General features: G+C 41.8%; 1 protein-coding gene and 1 non-coding gene across 2 annotated transcripts in view; one reads left to right on the top strand and one right to left on the bottom strand.

Annotated features, from left to right (window-relative positions):
- Nucleotides 1-19,761, bottom strand: part of LOC134537391 (organic cation transporter protein-like) — a 152,620-nt gene that overhangs the window by 88,804 nt on the left and 44,055 nt on the right. The window lies entirely within an intron of this gene.
- On the top strand, nt 17,541-17,613 carry Trnak-cuu (transfer RNA lysine (anticodon CUU)). Its single transcript has one exon. It is a non-coding gene; the product is annotated as a tRNA-Lys (tRNA).

Here is a 19,761-nt window from a genome sequence, read left to right as displayed (position 1 = left end):
CATGATGATATCTAAGTAACGAGTTCTCTCGAACATGTCGCTCAGATGGGCTTCTAGAGATCGGTTTCGTTTGGGGTCAAATTTCTCGCCATGTAATTGCGCCCTCAAGTTCCCTTGGATTTTAAGGCTCCAGTGTTGCTGAATAAATAACTGCCAGAATTGTTCGAATGATGTGACTTATTTTGGTGTACCTCCCACCAGTAATACGCCGTGCTCTTTAGACTAGTGCTTAGGCACCTTAATTTTTCTGAGTCTGTCAGTTTAAATCGTGACGCATACTCTTCGAATGACTTAATAAATTTCCGCGGATTTTCCGTGGATTTTGCTGAAAATGTGGGTACCTCATCAGTCCAGCGACGTGATGGATGATTTAACGCCGTGGCCGCATCTATGAGTAGTATGGGCTGCTCGTTTGCACTGGAGACGGTTGGCAGTGTATTTGGCGCGGGAATATCGTCACAAACCGGCGCTGATGGTGTACTATTTTCGACAACCGGTGGAGTATCTGTAGGCATAACGCGTATGTCGGATTCAAGTGGCGACACTCTCGGTACAGAATTTTCCAAATGGTATATTCTACGATTTATGGTCGAAAACTCATCTGCATTACTAGCTTCGCGTTCGTGTAAAGCTGACTTTAACTGTTCGAATCGTGTCTCTGTCAGCTGTGAGTACCGTGTTATTTCCTCCTCCGTCGTACGTTTTGCTATTACTTGGCACGTAGATTCTGTATACTAGACGCAACATAACTCCGAGCCTGGGTGACGGTTAGAAAATCGTTGTGTGTATGTGAGTCCAGACACTGGAGAAGGCAGACGTGGCGCGGCAGTGAGAGATAATGCGTAACTTGATAACAGGGGCTACACGCTACTGCACAGAGTGAAAACTTAGTCCTTCGGTGAAATCCGACGAATACGTTGGTACTTACTAAACGTTTTCGTTTACAGTTTGGATCTGAGGTTTGTATGCATGTAGTGTATCACTTTTGTTCAGAGCCAGTGTTACATATGTAGTGCAGTACTTCAGTAAAGTACAACTTTATACATAAAATGCCTCCAGTGTTGTCAAAAGTTAAGAGTAAAAAACTGCACTCGCAGGCGCGGGAAATCGTCTATAACGTTCTGCAGTTTATGGAAAATGAAGCGCGATTGCAGGAACCTTCCACTTCACTAGAGAAAGCACAGCTGAGAACAGCAAATGCGACGGGTGTGTCTCGCACGACTGTACAAACAATATGAAAAATGGCTCACCGAACAATTAATACAAAATCTTCCACCAAACATTGTTGTTGTGTTAGATAATCACAATGTAAAAATAAATAAAACACCCACCTCCAGCTCGACAAAATTGGAAATGCAGCAGTGGTTAAGTAAGGAGAATATTTCCTTTACTAGCGACATGCTCAAACCAAACTTGTATAACCTCATAAAGGAGCACAAACCTTCGCAAGTGCAGTACTCGGCAGACATACTATTGGTAAATAGTGGCCACACATTACTTCGTCTGCCCCCTTATCATCCGGATTTGAATCCGATAGAAAGCATATGGGCTAAAGTTAAAGGAGAAGTCGCTTCAAGAAATGTTACTTGCAATTTGGCAAATGTAAAAAAAAAAACTTTGCGAGGAAATATTTAACCGAATGGGTCCAGAAGATTGGATACCGATTTGCAATCATGCCAAGACACTCGAGAACGAATACTGGGATAAGGATGTGCGTTTTGACATTGAAATTGATAAAGCGATTGTTCAGTTAGGTGATGCAAACAGTGACAGCAGTGACGTTTACACATCAGACTCTTCGGATGGAACAGTCAGTGGCGTTGAAGAACTGAGGTAGTGCTTGGAACGTCAGTGGTAAGTGGTCAATGTTTTCTGCTTTTCTCTACCTGCTGTGCAAGGTCGCCGTATCTGCTTATACCCCCTCCTCATCCACCCGACCCCCCACACGTGTTGCAGTCAACACTTCTCATGTGTGACGTAGCTCAAGCTCGGAGTTATATTGCGCCTAGTGTAATTTCTATCTGTTGTTGCATGGAGGAAATTCGTGTGTCAACTCCTGAAAACTGAGCTGTCACGGTCTCGCGAAGTTCTTGTATTTCGGCACGAGAATTTTGTAATTCGGTGGATAGCTGTTGTGTGATTTCTGCCATTCTCGTGTCAACTCGAGCGATTAATTCTCCTTGCATTTCAGTTATAGTACTTGCAAGCCTATCTTGTTGTCGCGTAAATTCTTCGTCTAGAATAGTATTCTGTTGAAGTGTAATCTGTTCGGAAAGTATTCGATTTTGTTCCGCCTGCTTCTCAGAGTGTAAATTCATAGAGGCGTTAAGTTGTACTGACATGTTATGGAAAGCTTGCAAAAGTTCCTCTAAGGTAGTTGACTTAACGCTCGTATCCCGCGAAGGTGCCACCGAAATAACTGCATTTGTTACCTCTATGGCGCATGGAGTACTGCCAGATGTGCTCGCTACAATATTATTTTCCCTTGCTGTCACAGCAGAAGTTAATACCTCGCTATCAGTATAGCTAGCCTCGCTCACTACTGCGTTATCGGGCCTTTCGTCATCTTCACCCTTATCTTTGTTCTTGTGGCGCAAGAAGTACATACCTTCCTCGGACATGTTGCCTTCCAGACGTACTTGCACAAAAAAACTCAGTCGAAGTTCAATCAAAAAAAACTTACGCTCCCAGCAGTCTGGTCTCCAAACATACACAATAGATAGCTGCTAATATCACATACGGGAACTCTATCTCGTTGGCCCCACAGTTGTGAGCCAGAAAATTGCGTTACTACTCTTCTGTAATCTCATATATACTTTCCGAATGTATGCTTATAAAGTTTTAACATTGGCTTGGTGTTACGGCTGTATTTCTCTAAGCATGCCCGGTAGCTTAACCAGCACGTTTCATAGTTACTTGGAAGATAATGAGAATTTACAGAAAGTGATATACGAATTTTGTCAATAATATTATGGGTTCCATTTAAAATATGTTTAAGGTTGTGATGTAATCTTCCAGTGTGTTTTACTTTGTGACTGTAAGGAGTATAAATAATAAATTACTAATATGCGTTAGGAATTATTGTATTTAATCATGGGTGTCACAGAATCTATATATGAAAGATAAGATAATCTAACTAATCTGACACTAATATGTTAATTACTTAAACAAACTTAAAACATTTAACTATGTGTGTTTTTTGGTGAGACTCCTAACAACCCAGTGTTTTTACTCAAACTGTTAACGTCGTAAATATGTTATTTTTTAATAGGGTAATTTTCCTAAAATATATATAAAGTAGACACATCACTGGGGAGGGACATCACACGGTTCTCAGTCGGTAGGAGCTCGGAGTTCTTCTTCAGGACCACTAGGTAGTCCCTCGTGGACTGCAGCTAGGAGGCTAATGCTGGAATGGACTAATATACTACGGCTGGCTATAGTTGTTCTGGAACTAGGCCTCCACCAATCCAGTCGGCTTCTGAAAAGTTGAAGTAATTGGAATGGTCTCACCGAATAGTAGACAAATTAATCATCGGTCTAGATGTTGGCTTGTAGACGACCCATGTTGTAGGTCGTTTCGGCAGGAACCATTCATCAAGACATCACATGGGCGGGTTTGAATGGATGAAAATTTTAATAAATATGCAAACCATGCATATCGCCAGATAGAATTATCTTCTTAGAATATCCATCGTCCATGTAAAACGCCGAAATATGTAAGAACACGCAAACTAGCATGGTCGACTATTACATTCTTTTTCCATCGTACACGACCATCTTTTCTTTTCTATACTTTTTGTAGCAACCCCAGGCGAAAAACAAAGAAGACTCAACACAGCAAAGACAGCGATGTGGATTTGGTTGTTTTGTCTATGACATAATGCCTGGTTCATGAACTGTAATAAAACTGAATACTATCCCAAGGAAATGTGTAGATGATCAAATAGAAACAAGCCTAGGAGTTTGTATTAAATCAAAAGGTGTATCCTGGGTTGTTAGAACTCACTTACATTTAAATATCAACTAAATAATATGTACATAAAACATGAATAATAATAATATGGCACAAATAATAACTGTAAATACTCTGAGTAGTTACAACATCCTTTCAAAAGATACAGTATTTGCAATAAAAAAAAATGGTTGCTTCATCGCAAGGCATATTGTTGTCGGCGGAAAAAAAATTCAGTTCTTAAAAAATATAAACCAAACACAGTAAACAAGCTGGTTTGGCTGCTGCAATTAGTCCTTAGTATAAAGTTTTGCTTTGACTTTGTGAACTTGTGGTTCGCGCCATCCGCCACAGATGGCATCTCCGTGGTTACGCATTTCCGTTCCATTCACGTAATTACTGGGTTATTAATTACTATTATTAATTACTACGTAATTATTGGGTTCAATATTTTTGTACTGTCATAATATGTGGGGTTTTTTTCGTTCTCTTAGTCCATTTTTCTTTGTTTTTCTTTGTTTGTTGACCATATTCCTGTTATGGAATATTATGTGGTGTTTATATCCTGTTGACAACAGCAATTTTTTGCTTAATTTATGTTTTTGCTACTTGGCAGTAGGTCTCGTGGAGGGAGTTCAAAGCAGTGAAGGGGAAGCGGTCGATGATCTGCGCAGGTCGTGCAACTGCGAACCGACCGGCTCCGCCTACCCGGGCACACACACGGTGCGCAGAGCTTCAGGAACAACAACGCGATTTCAAAACTACTCAAGATATCCTAGTGGGGTCTGCTTACGAAAAGCATTTAAGAGTTCGCTGAGGGCCGAGAAGTACTTTTGATTTCGGATTAAGTTTTTAAACTGTAATTTTAGAAGAGTTAAAAATGGCTAAAACGCATGTTATCAGAGTAACTTTTAGGCGTGAAACAACCAGTACAGATTCTTGAAAGAACTTAAGGGACTTGCATTACACCTTTATCTTCATTTCTCCTCCATATAATGTTACGGTCACCGCTCAAATTTCACATTTATCTTGTAACGACGAGAAGACTGCGCGCCAGTCCAGAGGAGACACCGCGCTAGAAGCACCAGCGAGCGTCGCGCTTATCATCCCGCCTCGCTGACACACGTTCACCCCTGACGAGGCGGGCCCCTTAAACGCTTCTTTCAAAATTATATTTCGAGGCAGACGGTCCCGCTGATGACGCAATATGGCTTCTGGTCGCGGAGAGGCGCGGGAAACATTCAGCAGCTGCGGCCGAGAGAGAGAGAGAGAGAGAGAGAGAGAGAGCTGCACTCGTGTGTTCGAGTGTGCGCGAGTGGAGATAGCTGGAGAGTGACTCGGCAGAAGCGACCGTGTTGACCTTGAACTCCCCTGGCGGGCTGCTGTGGAACAACATCGCCATGTACCACGCGTGGTTCGCGTCACTCTTCACTCTCCGCGAGGACCTGCCAAGATGGCGCCGAGTCTAAAAGCCCGGTCCACACGCAACGTTTTGTACACAGCAGTTTTGACTGCGCAGGCAAAACTGTGCAAACAAAACTGTTGCAGTTAGCCGTGTCCACACAACACAGTTAGTTTGCAGCCAAGTTTTGTCCTATCAGTTGCGAGAATTCCTTACTTTGGCCAATTCTTTCCGGTATACAGACCTCAAAGAATTAATGTTTTTTTTGTGTGTGTTTTTATTTCTGTTAGCCGCGATGTCAACCTCTTTGTATAACTTTGCACAAGTGCTTCATACGCTTGACTTTTTTTCCCCCTTATCGCTATATTCTTTTGATTTGACCCGCCACAAACACGGTTAGGACTTGTACAGACCGATGAACTCTGCTAGAAATTCACATGAGCACTGTCGCAAATCGGTCATCGTTGAACAGATTACACTGTTCCGGCACAAATACCGAGGGAGAACTGAGCCCCCGTGTACGGAGAAGACGGAGGACGTGTCCACACGCTACGACAAGTCTGTGCAGGTCGACTAAACTGCGCGGACGTAAATGCTCTTGGCCGCAGTTTTCCTTCTCCGTGTTCCGTCTCCGCGCAGTTCACAAAACTGGCGCAGTTTTCCTGTCTGCACGCTACGTCTTGTCTACAACGATGTGACCTGCGCAGGTAAATCGTTGCTGAAAACGTTGCGTGTGGACCGGCCTTAAAGATGTTCAAGTCTCGGTCTGACTCGTCATGTCGATGCTGCCGTGTTATGGCACTGCTCTGAACACGATACCTCTCTTGCATGTGTTGATCCGCCGCAAATATTTCCAACGGATACTAACTAAGTGTAATATCCCTGCTAAAATCATAAATGCAAAAGTGTGTTTGTCTGTTTTCCCTTCTTCCACGAAGCAACGGATCGACATGAATTTTTTTGCATGTATATAGTTTATGGGGCGGACAGTGACATAGACCACTATAATTACGAAATTCCATCCCCAAGGCAGTGAAAAAGGGGTCGGTTCAGTTCTAAGATAGAAAATCATACACGATAGGTTATAGATTCAAATTGAAGGCAACGCCATCTATTGACGAAGTTATAAACTAAACTGTTATTAGTGCCTTTAGTTTACTAGCAGCCGCAAGATTCACTGAGGATAGGAAGTTGCCAGACCTTACTATATGACCATGTGGCGGACATAGAGAAATTACACAAACCCAACGCACCATGGGCGTGAACCCGTGGGGGAAGGGGGGGTGGTTTGCAGGGTCCCCGGCCCCCTGGAATCAAAAAGAGCAAGGAAGCAAAATCCAAAATCCCAGTGGCCCGAGCACCATGGTTTTTGGGGGGGGGGGGGGGGGAGAGAGAGAGAGAGAATGTGTTTGTGTTCCGAAATTACGAATTTTTAAAAATATTTTATGCTTGTGGTTACCTCGATAGTAGGACAAAAATTACAATTATTGTTATTGTTAGTAAAATCCATTGGAAACCTCAAAGTTTTGCAAATTTTTTTTTCCAGACCCCGTTTACAGAGTAATGGTCTGCGTAACGTATAGACTTTATTATATGTACATAATGTATTTTAGTTTTGGGTTTTGAAAAATTGTTACGTTATGTAAAGGGAAAAGGGGGCCCGACCAAAAATTATTCGCTCCCAAGATGATGGTGCCCCTGGAGGTCTGGACGACCCTGATGGATGTGCACGAGTACCAACAGGGGACGCACCACAACGCCGAAATACACTAACGCCGAAATACACTAACGCCGAAAAATGTCATTGCAGGACTGCCACAAAGGTTAGGTTAGGTAAGGTTAGACTAGGTTTGGTTAGACTAGGTTAGGTTAGACTAGATTAGGTTAGACTAGGTTAGGTTAGAGTAGGTTAGGTTACACTAGGTTATGTTAGGCTAGGTTAGGTTAGGCTAGGATAGGCTAGGTTAAGTTAGGTTAGGTTATATTACGCTAGGTTAGGTTAGGTTGGGTAAGATTAGGTTTGATTGTGGTATTTCGGCGTTAAAGGTACATTTAAGAAACACACAAAAATTTAGTCAGTTGTTATTTCGGCGTTGTGGCACACATCAGTTTTCTAGCAGTCGGCGTTGTGGTCAATTTTGACATTCGGCGTTATGGTGTATTTCGGCGTTGTGGTAACGACCCGTACAACACAAAGTGCTCAAAGAGTTCTCGGCCGGAATCCATCGGTGGGGCAGGCCTCCGGTCTCCTCCAGTACACTCGGCGCTGACGTCACCCGCGAGTGTTTAGCGGGCGTCTCAGTCCAGAGGGAACCTGTCCTGGGATCCTGTCCCGTCCTTGGACTTGCCCCTCGCATCACCCCTTCCCCTCCCCCCCCTCCCCCAACACACACGTGACCTCTGCGAGTCGCTGCTCAGAGCGCCCGCCGGCTGAGATGACCACGATTATGTGTTACTACATCGTCCCCACATGCTGTTTAAAAAAAAAAATATATTGGTTGTCTGTAAAGTCGGTTTACGGACGATAGTTTTAACGTGACAACGTCATAACAAAACATTGATGAAATGATTGCACACTTTTTATGAATAAAACTGAATCATTTTTATTGAATTATCACTATTTCGTGTGGATACAAAGAAGGAGTGAAATGAAATCTACAATTTAATTGATAAATTTACTTTTATTTGCACTCATTAATTCAAATATGTTTATTGCTTTAACGAAGAGATTATTTTAACTACAACTTTTATGCATGTTTGCTATTTAACTTCTTCCGATCTGTGTTATTCTGTTAAGGACAGGACGATGATAGGAAAAGTAGGAAACGAATGGGAGTGTTTCAAGTTTAATGTGCCTCGAAAAAGTCAAATCGATGGTTGTTCCAATCGAGTGGAAGAGAGATAGATGCGGCGCAAGCGTGAAATGAGCGTAACGGGACACAGTGTAACGGGACAACGTGCGTTACGGGACACTTTTTCGTGCGTGCAGCCGGCGTTCATCGATTTATTAGACGTCACTTCATAACCGTCATAAGTATCGAGTACGTCTCATACCTAGGATGAATTTTTTTTCCAATTCGCTTTTAAGACGTAATTATTTTTTAGAGCAATACAATTGATCTATTGAGCAATCATTTTTTTTATTCTCTGTAAATAACTTTAGGTTTTGTTGAAAAATAATAAAGTACAGATTTATTGAAAAAAATCAAAAAAATTAATTTAAATTTTCATTCATTTTATATATTAGAATTAAATTATTTAAATTCTATGCAATTTTATATAGGTATTTATTAATTGTTTATCCAACGGTGATAGTTGAGAATTTAAAATTAATTTATCGTACTGATATTATTTAAATACTAAACTAAGATATACATTTTTTTAATGTTGTTTAAAAATTAATAATAGCGTCGAGTGTAACTTAATTGATTACTTGGGCGAAAACGTGTGAAAATAAGAACCAAATTACTGACTGAATGCAACATGTAAATTGTACTGAATGAAACGGATCATTCAGACGTCACAAATTGTTATGTTCAAAATTGAAGGCATATTTATAAACGATGAATTTTCCTCTGGGTAAACTATACCTACAGCAAATATTAAGTATATTTATAATTATCTAAAGTACCAATCTTATCTGAAAAGGTTCGTCCTGGCTATTGGGAAGACTTTCTGTATAAAAGTACCAATCTTCTCTGAAAAGGTTCATCCTGGCTATTGGGAAGACTTTCTGTATAATCCGAATATACTATAGTTTGAGACCGGAAAAATGCGCGGGTTCAATGACCTCCAGGATAGACTACAATATCCTCTACACACTCGGGCAAATGCCAACTGTTCATTGGCTGTTGACTTGGGAGTCGTCTCGACTGGGTGGCCTGTGATTCGACACTTCTATGAGTGAGGGTCTCTAATTGGTAGACATGAAAAATTCGCGGATTCATTTCGTGTTATGCTAAAATTCAAATAACTATACCTTAGTGCTGCTTCTGCCATTGGTTCACTGTTAAACTGGAGGACTTGGGGCCAATTAGAGACCCTCACTCATAGAAGTGTCGAATCACAGGCCACCCAGTCGAGACGACTCACAAGTCAGCAGCCAATGTACAGGTGGCATTTGCCCGAGTGTGTAGAGGATATTGTAGTCTATCCTGGAGGTCATTGAACCCGCGAATCTTTCCGGTCTCTACTAATTGGCCCTCAGTCCTCCAGATTAACAGTGAACCAACGACAAAAGCAGCACTAAGGTATAACTATTTGAATTTTAGCACGAAATGAACCCGCAATTTTTTCATGTCTTTAACTATAGTTTATTTTGCACGCGAGCGAAATCTTCGTCCTTGGTTGGCAATTTCGTGACATTAGGGTTCCCACGACTCGGAACAGGTTCCTCGGACTAACCTGTCCAACTGGTAGCCACACGCGGTGTGGAGGGGGGGGGGGGGGGGGGGACCTTGACATTACGTCGTGATGAAGGTCACGTGGTCGTGGAGGAGTTACGGAGGGCGCTCGGCATGTTGTCCGAGTTGCCCCTCGGCTCATGTTTATGAGTCTCGCCTCTCGCGGCATAGCGGAGACCAACACGCCAGTCGGAGGAAGGGAAGCTTTTTTTTTTCACAGACGAGAGAGCCAAACGTCCGATCGTGCATCTTCGGGGTGTTTTTTGTTTATTGTAAATTATATTTAAAAAATGTCCGTGAATGTTTATTTTGGACAACTCATAATGAATTAGGTTAGGTTAACTACATTATAGACACTTTAAAACATTTTCGACGGTTGATTTGGTTAGGATAGCTACATTAAAGATACTGTGAAATCATGTAAACGGTTTCCTAGCGCTGGATAGCTACATATTAAAAAGTTATTTGCTAAGCAACCATAAAATGATTTTACAGTATTTTAATGTAGCTATACTTACCTAATATAACCAACCATGCGCAATGTTTTAAAGTATTTATAATGGAGCTCACCTACTGAATAATCCTTTAAATTACTTCTTGCTAATTTTTAGATTGACATATTATAAGTTAAACCCGCGCATTTGGAAAATAAATGCCCGCGAATTTTTTTTCCACCCAAATAAATACACCTGTTGTGGTACGAAAAAAAAAAAAAGCGAGCATGAACTTCGGGGAACTTCGGGTGTGGCTCTCTCGTCTGTGAAAAGAAGGCTTGCCGTCGGAGGAATGGTCTTCACGCCGTAGATTTAGAACTGTGTCTCTTTTCAGTGGAAACTGAGACCACCTTGTGCGCGACACGTGACGCTATCTGTCGTGCGGGTCCGTAACTAAGAGCAAAAAACAATTCAACTGTGCGAAAAAACACATGATGCTGCTTTCAGTAGCGGATCCAGAGGGGGGGGGGGGGGGGGGGGGCTAAGCGGCTCAAGCCCCCTCCAAAAGCATCTGGGTCCACTATTGTTTTAGTGTTTGCCTTGATAAAACCTAGCCTCAGCTGGGCCAAGCCCCTCCCAAACCAAAATCCTGGATCCGCCACTGGCTGTTTTGTAATATAAAAAAAAAATATGTTCTACACGAATGAGTAGGAGATGCAAAATTTTTGGTATGCCACACCACAATTAATGTGGCTACCAAAAAAAAAAAAAAAAGTGGATCAATTTTCACTGGGTTGTCTGCCTGATATGCATTAGTTCTAACAATCAATGTGGCTATGTTAAAAATATATTATGAAAACTACTTTCTAGCAAGTGGACCTGAAACTAGTTGGTTTTTTTTGACGTGATAACGTCTTATAAATCGATGAAAGCCGGCTGCACGAACGAAAAATTGTCACGTTCCGCCTGTGCCGAGCGTGCAAGAAGAGGCCAACCACCGTGCGAGAAAATCTTCTATAATATCAAACAGGTTAACTAATTGTTCGTGATTATATTTAAATAAAGTATTTAAATTAAATTTGCAAAAAGTCTGTAAATAATATTTGAAAAATTAAAAAAGTATGCAATTTTGTCATCAATGTTTTCTCATGACGTTATCACGTAAAATTATCGTCCGTAAACCGACTTTACAGACAAACCCCAACCCCCCTTTTAAAAAAAAAAAAAAAAAAAAGACGACTCCATTTAGCAGACGTGATGTGAGATTGATTGCCTTGAAACAAGTGACAACGTCCAGTCTTGTCAGTACGTCACTCGGTGAAGCCTTTGAATATATATACTGTATAGAAGTCGCCAGCCCAGGTTAAAATTTCTAATACGGTTTTGGGGTAGTTGGTTAATTCACCGCCGCAATCGCCACCATCTCTAGGGCATCGACTTGTGGTGGTCCCAAGCGGACAAGTGTCGAACTCTTCAAACACCCCTTCCCCCTCCAGTTGAACGACGTTGAGCTGCAGTGAATGATGGATGAGGGGTGCGGGGTATGACAGCAGGCGACAGCGCTGCGCTCTAACGTGTAAATAACAACTAAGACGATACAGGGCGTTACGACAGCGCACTGCAGCGGTGAAGTTCCCAAGCTGCTCATCATACGATTCTGAAAAACGTAGAGTAAATCCTATCCACTCGCGACTTCTATACAGTATATATATTCAAAGGTGAAGCTGAGGGACCTGAGGAAGTGGTGTGACGTCATCGCCACGAGCCCAGAGGCGACTGTCAGAAGCGCGAGGGATCTTGGGTAACCGCGCGCCGTGTTTGAACAAGCGGGCCAATAAGGAGATTACGCTGACTTCATCTCGAAGACTTTCGCCCGTCGAGGTTCGACGACCTTTGGGCGGCGATGCTGGCGGCGACAGCTTGCGGCTGATCAGAAGACCATGAAGAACTCGCGTTGTTTATAATTTATACACATTTTAAACACATCAAATGGATTATGCTTATCGTTGGTGGACTCCAATGGACAATAAACCAATATTCAAATTAAAAAAAAAATTATGACCCAATCATATGCAATCTGGACAGAATTTAGAAGTCTGTAAATGAAAAAAAATATGCTGACGTATTCGTAGTAACTTGTGTGCAATATAGCCTGGTGCTAAAAAAATAACTTCATTTTTGATAGTTCTATTGGTTTGGAGATATGGTAGTTTCTTGAGTAAGAAGATGGGAAATAGCAAAAACTCAAGTCTCGCGACTACATGATCGGATTAGCATCGGCGCCTCGCTACCCCCCTCCCCTTTCCTCAGCGGCTCTGGAAGGTTCGGCACGCTTCCGGAACCCCGCAGTGCGTGAAGCGGCGTGACTATGACGCCACTGTTCTGGTAGGTTCGGGCGTCAGGTATACCCTGACGACGCGACCCTTCGAAGGGGTGCGAGACCGTCCCGGAAGGGGGCTGAGGGGTGAGTCAGCCTCCGAGGAGAGAGAGAGAGAGAGTAGAAGGTGGTGAATGACCCCCTTGGCGAGCGATAGCGGTCGACGAGCGAATGGGCTTCGTGCTGAGTGTTGGGAACAGTGGTGCGAGGCAAGAGACCAGCGGTAGGGAGAGAACCACTGTCGAGTCGAGCTCCTTTGGCGAGACTAAACTCTGGACTTACCGAAAGAGTTGTTAATTTAATTTTAAGCATTGTAATGTAATTTGTAGTAGCTAAAAAAAAAATTGGTTGTCTGTAAAGTCGGTTTACGGACGATAGTTTAACGTGACAACGTCATATCAAAACAATGATAAAATGATTGCATACTTTTATGAATAAAATTGAATCATTTTTATTTAATTATCATTATTTTGTATGGATACCAAAAAAAAGAGTGAAATTAAATCTACAATTTAATTGGTAAATTTACTTTTTTTTGCACTCATTAATTCAAATGCGTTTATTACTTTAACGAAGATATTGTTTTAACTATAACTTTAATACATGTTTGCTATTTAACTTCTTCCAATCTGTGTTATTATGTTAAGGATAGGACGATGATAATAAAAGTACTGGAAAAGAATGGGAGTGTTTCAAGTTTAATGTGCCTCGAAAAAGTCAAATCGATGGTTGTTCCAATCCAGAGGAAGAGAGATAGATGCGGCGCAAGCGTACAATGAGCGTAACGGGATACTGCGTAACGTGAAAATGTGCGTAACATGACACTTTTTCGTGCGTGCAGCCGGCGTTCATCGATTTACTAGACTTTATCACGTCAAAAAGTGTATTCCTTTATCATTCTGTTTCCCCCCATTTTAGCAGTAAGTATTAATGAGCATGTTTTATTTATTCCTTTTTAACCCAATTTTCTAGTTAATTAGTATATTTGTTATGGGTAAATTATTCGCGGGGGGGGGGGGGGGGAGGGACGAGGGGAAGAAATGAAGATCAGTGTTATCGAAGGAGACGTGTCCTCCCACGGCTGCGGCGCTTGTGGCGAGTGTTTTGTTTCTCCTGACCCGGCCGGCGACGGCGGGTGTAGAGTTACCCCGCTCGCCGCGTTACCACACCCGCCTGCCCGCCGCGAGCACTCTCCCCTTGGCGGTGTGCACGGGGAAGCCTTCATTTCTCAGACGAGAGAGCCACACCCGAAGTTCCCCGGAGTTCATGCTCGCTTTTTTTTCTTCCGTTCTATCTCATTGTATGAACCGGTGCGGCATTAAATTTTGCGGTTGATTAGGATAGGTTTCCATTGTGGTAGTTGGTTATATTATCTAAGTATAGCTACATTAAAAATACTGTAAAATCATTTTATGGTTGCTTAGCAAATAACTTTTTAATATGTAGCCATCCAGGGCTGGGAAACCGTTTACATGATTTCACAGTATCTTTAATGTAGCTATCCTAACCAAATCAACCGTTCACAATGTTTTAAAGTATTTATAATGTAGCTAACCTAACCTTTTACAATGAACAAAAAAAAAACCGAAGATGCACGATCGAGCGTTTGGCTCTCTCGTCTGTGTAAAGAAGGCTTCCCGTCACATGACCATGAGTCTCGGCTTCCGAGCAGTGATGCCACACTAGGAGCAGGTTTTTTTTTTTTTACCTGGGGCCGAGCCAACCAGCTTAAGGGCGTAGGTCCCGTTCCAGGCTATCATTTATATATATTTACGTATAACACGTTTTAACATTTACGTTAATGTTCGCAGGCTTTCGCGGCAAATGTCTGGAAGTATAGCTTCGCATCTGGGTTGCTAGCCGCGTCCTTGGCGGATGAATTCACCGACGTTTCGGTTGACACTGCAGTCGTCATCATCAGTGGCGTTCTCGGAAAGTACGAGAGGTACACGTAGGGGGAAGAAAGCACAAGAAGTCCTCACAGCGAGTGCGCCTCCTTGTGGCGACCCACGAGTCGACTCGTCGCGGTCTGAGAGCCACTGGCTTCGGGCAAGACTCGACTGTGTGGCAGCGGTGTGTACCTTGGAGGCCACACGCGCTTCACCAAACCCCGTGGGGTCTGCAGGCCTGCACGAGAGGTTCGTTAACTGGGAGTTGTTCCCCCGCCACACCCCCCGACCGCCCCCTTCAGCGTGTCCCACTGTCGTCCCCTTCACGCCCCGCGCCGGCGGATGGAGGAACAATGCCGCGGTGAAAGTGGAGTGATTCACGACGACCGCCGCCGCGCCGGGCCTCGACGGGCTCTTGAGCAAGCGCCGTCGCCGTCGCCGTCGCCGTCTTGACACGGCGACTGGCGTGCGCCCCGCCGCGGGCACCTGGTGACCCGCCCCAGGAGCCCGTGAACAGAATCTGATAGTCCAGAGTTTAAAGACAGCGGCCACGCCCGAACAAGGCACGTGAGGCCATGCCACCCTTTCTTTCCGCGCGGTCGAAACGGTAAGCCTTAATTTCACAGACGAGAGAGCCACACCCGAAGTTCCCCGAAGTTCATGCTACCTTTTATTTTTTTTTTCCGTTCTATCTCATTGTATAAACCGGTGTGGCATTATATTTTTCGGTCGATTAGGATAAGTTAGCTACATTACAAATACTTTAAAACATTTTGGATGGTTGGTTATATTAGGTAAGTATAGCTACATTAAAGATATCGTAAAATCATTTAATGGTTGCTTAGCAAATAACTTTTTAATATGTAGCTATCCAGGGCTAGGAAACCGTTTAAATGATTTCACAGTATCTTTAAGGTAGCTATTCTAAACAAATCAACCGTCCACAATGTTTTAAAGTATTCATAATGTAGCTAACCTAACCTAATTGACCATTAGTTATCATGAGTTACAATGAACAAAAAAAAATAAACCCGAAGATGCACGATCGGGCGTTTTTCTCTCCCGTCTGTGGAAAGAAGGCTTCCCACCGCTAGCACATGTTCACCGATGTAATTACGCGCCATTTCGTCTGGCCGCCTTCCAGATCTGCGTTCGAAGGCTCTTATTAATAGACGGAACCAGAGTAAACATGTCTGCGTATTACAGCACCCCGCCCGAGAAACAACACATTTGCTGATCAATTCAGCCACCTTAAATTTATAAGTCGAGGCCATGATTTTTTTTTAATGAATCCAGAGTCGTTGAGAAAAACCAAAGGCCTAGGGGTAAATAATTTCGCCGTTGTAAAATGCACAACTTTTAAAACCTTTCGGTCGATTACCGTGAAAATTAATTCGCAAACGGTATATATGCACCAATTGCATTAATTGCAAAGCTTCATATACATTTTACTAACAATAAACTTGTGATTTTCGATAGTTCAGGGTAAACCCAAGCATTAAAAATGATTTTGAAACTCAACCGAGCGCCCTTGGAACCTGGGCCCTGGAAATTTTGCCCCCCCCCCCCCTCCTTTTCCATGACCAAACATCTACAAAACCCTAAATGTATGTATCTCGTATTAGTACTAATTAGTGGAGTATTCAAGGTCCATTCAAGGGAGTGGAACACAATAATACTGCTGTTGTAGGTTTTCCCCACAGCGATCTACTGAGCTATACAAAAATAATATTAAATTCAACTACCTACCCGTTATAAATTACATTCTTCATTTTTGTTATGTTTGGTTTGCATATTTGTTTTGTTACTTACATAAAATTTAAAATCTTCCAGAACATAAATTCGTTAGAATGCAGTTTATGCCTTTGTCAGTTTGATGAGGAAACACCACCAATTCCCCCCCCCCCCCCCCCCCCCCAAACAACCATGATAGAGTTGAAATGGAAGTGGTTACTACCAGAAAAACAAATTCAACGAACATGTCTGAAAACAAAATACGTTATTATTTTTTTTAATTGTAGCGCCTGTACTCTGTGTGGTTTACTCACATGGGGCTAACAATCATCTCATTTACACGGACCTGTACGGATTAGCTCGTCTATGCTTAGCTCTTCCGTTAACGTTACTCCGTGCGACCAATAGGAGCTCAGTATTATGTCCACGTAGGGAGCCATGTTTGTTTGCGTTTTAAATACGCGGAAAATTGTTTCAGTTAGCCTACAAGAAAATCGTCATTACTTTGATTGTAAATGAAATCCTGACTTTGTTTGGTTCTCGGATCTCAATTTTTTTTTCCTTCAATGAAATTAATTTTTCGTAACAGCGCGCGCATAGCACATAAGCAGAGAAGTCGAATGAACACTAACAGGTAGCAGCTGCTACATTGGAAAATAGCACACGCACAGAAAAACAGCACGAAAACAGCGCACCGATAATTGTAGATCTGCTAACTTGTATTTATTTATTTGTGAGGCAATATTTGTTAGTTACCCAGTGCTTCGAAACTACATATCGTAATCACTAATCAAATGCTTGGATTCAGGAAATCAACTGCTTCGTATAAGATGAATAATAAATAAAATAAAAAAAACTGAAACATTAGAAAATAAAAATTTCCAGAAAATTGTTGTGTGCGAATGAAGCTTCGAATTTCATTCGTTGCTAATTGTTACATTTTCGTGCATTGTGGTTGCATGTAAAAGCGACAGACGGATAGCGAAACACTTTCTAGGTATCTTGCGGGTCCGGATATGTTTCTGTTTTCAGTTTCCGTTTCATTGTACATTGGACCTAAATGTGTCGATAATGAGATGGTAATCCTCATGCAGGGATATTAAAAAATGTTCTTTTTCTTTTGCAAAATTGTAAGAACAAGATAAAGGAAACATTTAAGCATTTGCCTGACATATTTTATGTAATTTATTTAAAATGGCCGACTTGCAATGCTTTTTATTTTATAATTTTTACTACAAATATAGGTTGACGAAATGAAATTCTATAGTAGAACTAAACTACTTACATTGCAACTGCTAGCGGATAGTGTGATTAAAAATCTTTGTTAAGAACCGATTACTACATCTGCCCGGCTAGCTCAGTCGGTAGAGCATGAGACTCTTAATCTCAGGGTCGTGGGTTCGAGCCCCACGTTGGGCGCAATTTTTTTTTACTTTTTATAAGTTTGTTCTGATTATATATAGTTAAATAGGAAAAATTTATTTTATATTCATTAATTATATTAAAACAAATTATGTTATTAATATTAATTTCATTACATTGACAGTTTCATAGAAATTTACACGAAGAAACAAATGTTTTACATGTTTGAATTACTATTGTTCACTTTATGTATTTTGGTATTCGTTGTTCATTAATTCTTTTACTCATTCTGTTATTTTTGTTTTTTGTTTGTTTGTTTTGTATACAGACTCGATTCCTTCATTACTTATTTAATCTTTGATTTTTTTTTTTCCTGTGGCATTCGCTGTTTATTGTCTAGGATTTATTCAAAGATATCGATGGTGAATGTTCTAGCTAAAGTGAAACCAAACTAACTGGAATGTTTTTAGGCAACAACCCGACATTTCTAAGTTAAGATGCTTCTAAGTTATGTGCTTCGGCATTGTGTGTTTATAAGTTATAACAATTCTAAGCTATGTGTGTGTATGTGTTATTATTTTTTTTTTTTTTGTGAATTTGAAGTGTGTGATTCTAGGTTATGTGTGGATCCCGAACAAAACTACTTGGTCCGCTGTTTGCTTTCAAATTCTTTCCATCTATTGGTGGATATGATTTTTTTTTTTTTTTAGTATTTCGGTTGGAAGGGAGTAGAGGGAATATAACATCGTCCGTTGCAACGGTCCTATCGCGCGCGTTCGTGCAGATAACGAAACACACAGCTCATCAGAGCCTTGATGCAGTCCAGTGATGATAGGCGGTCACGTGACCAGCTGTCAGTGATGCCAACACTGCGTCGTGAGGTCGCCACCAAGCAGCCGAGATTGTCTTGTTTCCACCACACACATCATTGGCATATATGCAGCATAAATTTAAAAAAACGACCGTGCGACCGTAAATGCATTAATAAACACATGAAAAAATGTATTTTGTAAGGGTTGTATCATTGGCAACATGTTTTTTTTAATTATTTTTTGTTTACGAATCTTAGGTAACTGATCGCTGGATGCCGGAAAAATTCGCGGGTTCAATGACCTCCAGGAAAGACTCCAATATCCTCTACACACTCGAGCAAATGCCAACTGTTCATTGGCTGCTGACTTGAGTCGTCTCGACTGGGTGGCCTGTGATTCGACACTTCTACGAGTGAGGGTCTCTAATTGGCCCTCAGTCCTCCAGATTAACAGTGGACCAATCGCAGAAGCAGCACTAATGTATAATTATTTGAATTTTAGCACAACACGAAATGAACCCGCGAATTTTTCAGGTCTCTACTGATCGCACATTAGCCCGCGCTAGGGACTGTTTTCTTGTGATTGGCGGCCGTCTGCAAGATATATCCATTGCCCTATTTAGCCGGGCCATACAGGATGTGTGTGCTTCCGCACTGGATGGCTGTGATTGGGTGTGCTGGTAGTAGACATGCGCCAGAAATAAAACCCAGCCAACCACGGAACACATCACGAATTTTCGCTTGGATTTCCGAGTAATGAAATCATTAAGAAACTGACTGTGGAAAGTTGTTCAGTGTGGTCTCGTTTATTACAGCAAAAGAAACTCTTTTTGTAGAAACATTTTTATTCAGTCCACTAGGGACATAATTTTCACATGATTATTTGAATTGCAGTTATTTGCATGAATTAATGGTTCGCATGTGTTTGAAACGCACGAAGACATATTCGCTTCCATTCGCTGGTTGTATGACCACTAACCATGTTACCCCCTCCCCCTGCCCCTCGGACTGGTAATAAGGTCCAGAAGGGTGTATTTGGCCCCCATTTTTTGACGTAATAACGTCTTATAAATCGATGAACGCCGGCTGCACGCACTAAAAAGCATGACTCATTGTCACGTTCCGCCTGAGCCGAGCGTGCAACAACCTGCCAACCACCGTGCGAGAAAATCTTCTATAATATCAAACAGGTTAAGGCGGGCTTTTTAACTCATTGTTCGTGGTTATATTTAAACATATTATTTAAATTAAATTTGCAAAAACTGTAAATTATTTTTGAAAATTAAAAAGTATGCAATTTTTCATCAATTTTACATGCTTTATATTAGCTTCACCTGTATGTTTGTCTGTCCGTCTGTAACTCTGTCTGTCCGTCTGTAACTCTTTCGACTAAG

This window comes from Bacillus rossius, chromosome 12 (genome assembly GCF_032445375.1).
Source record: "Bacillus rossius redtenbacheri isolate Brsri chromosome 12, Brsri_v3, whole genome shotgun sequence".
Classification (NCBI taxonomy): Eukaryota; Metazoa; Arthropoda; class Insecta; order Phasmatodea; family Bacillidae; genus Bacillus; species Bacillus rossius.
Note: the sequence above shows the minus strand (reverse complement) of the source record. Positions and strands in the feature narration are given on the sequence as shown.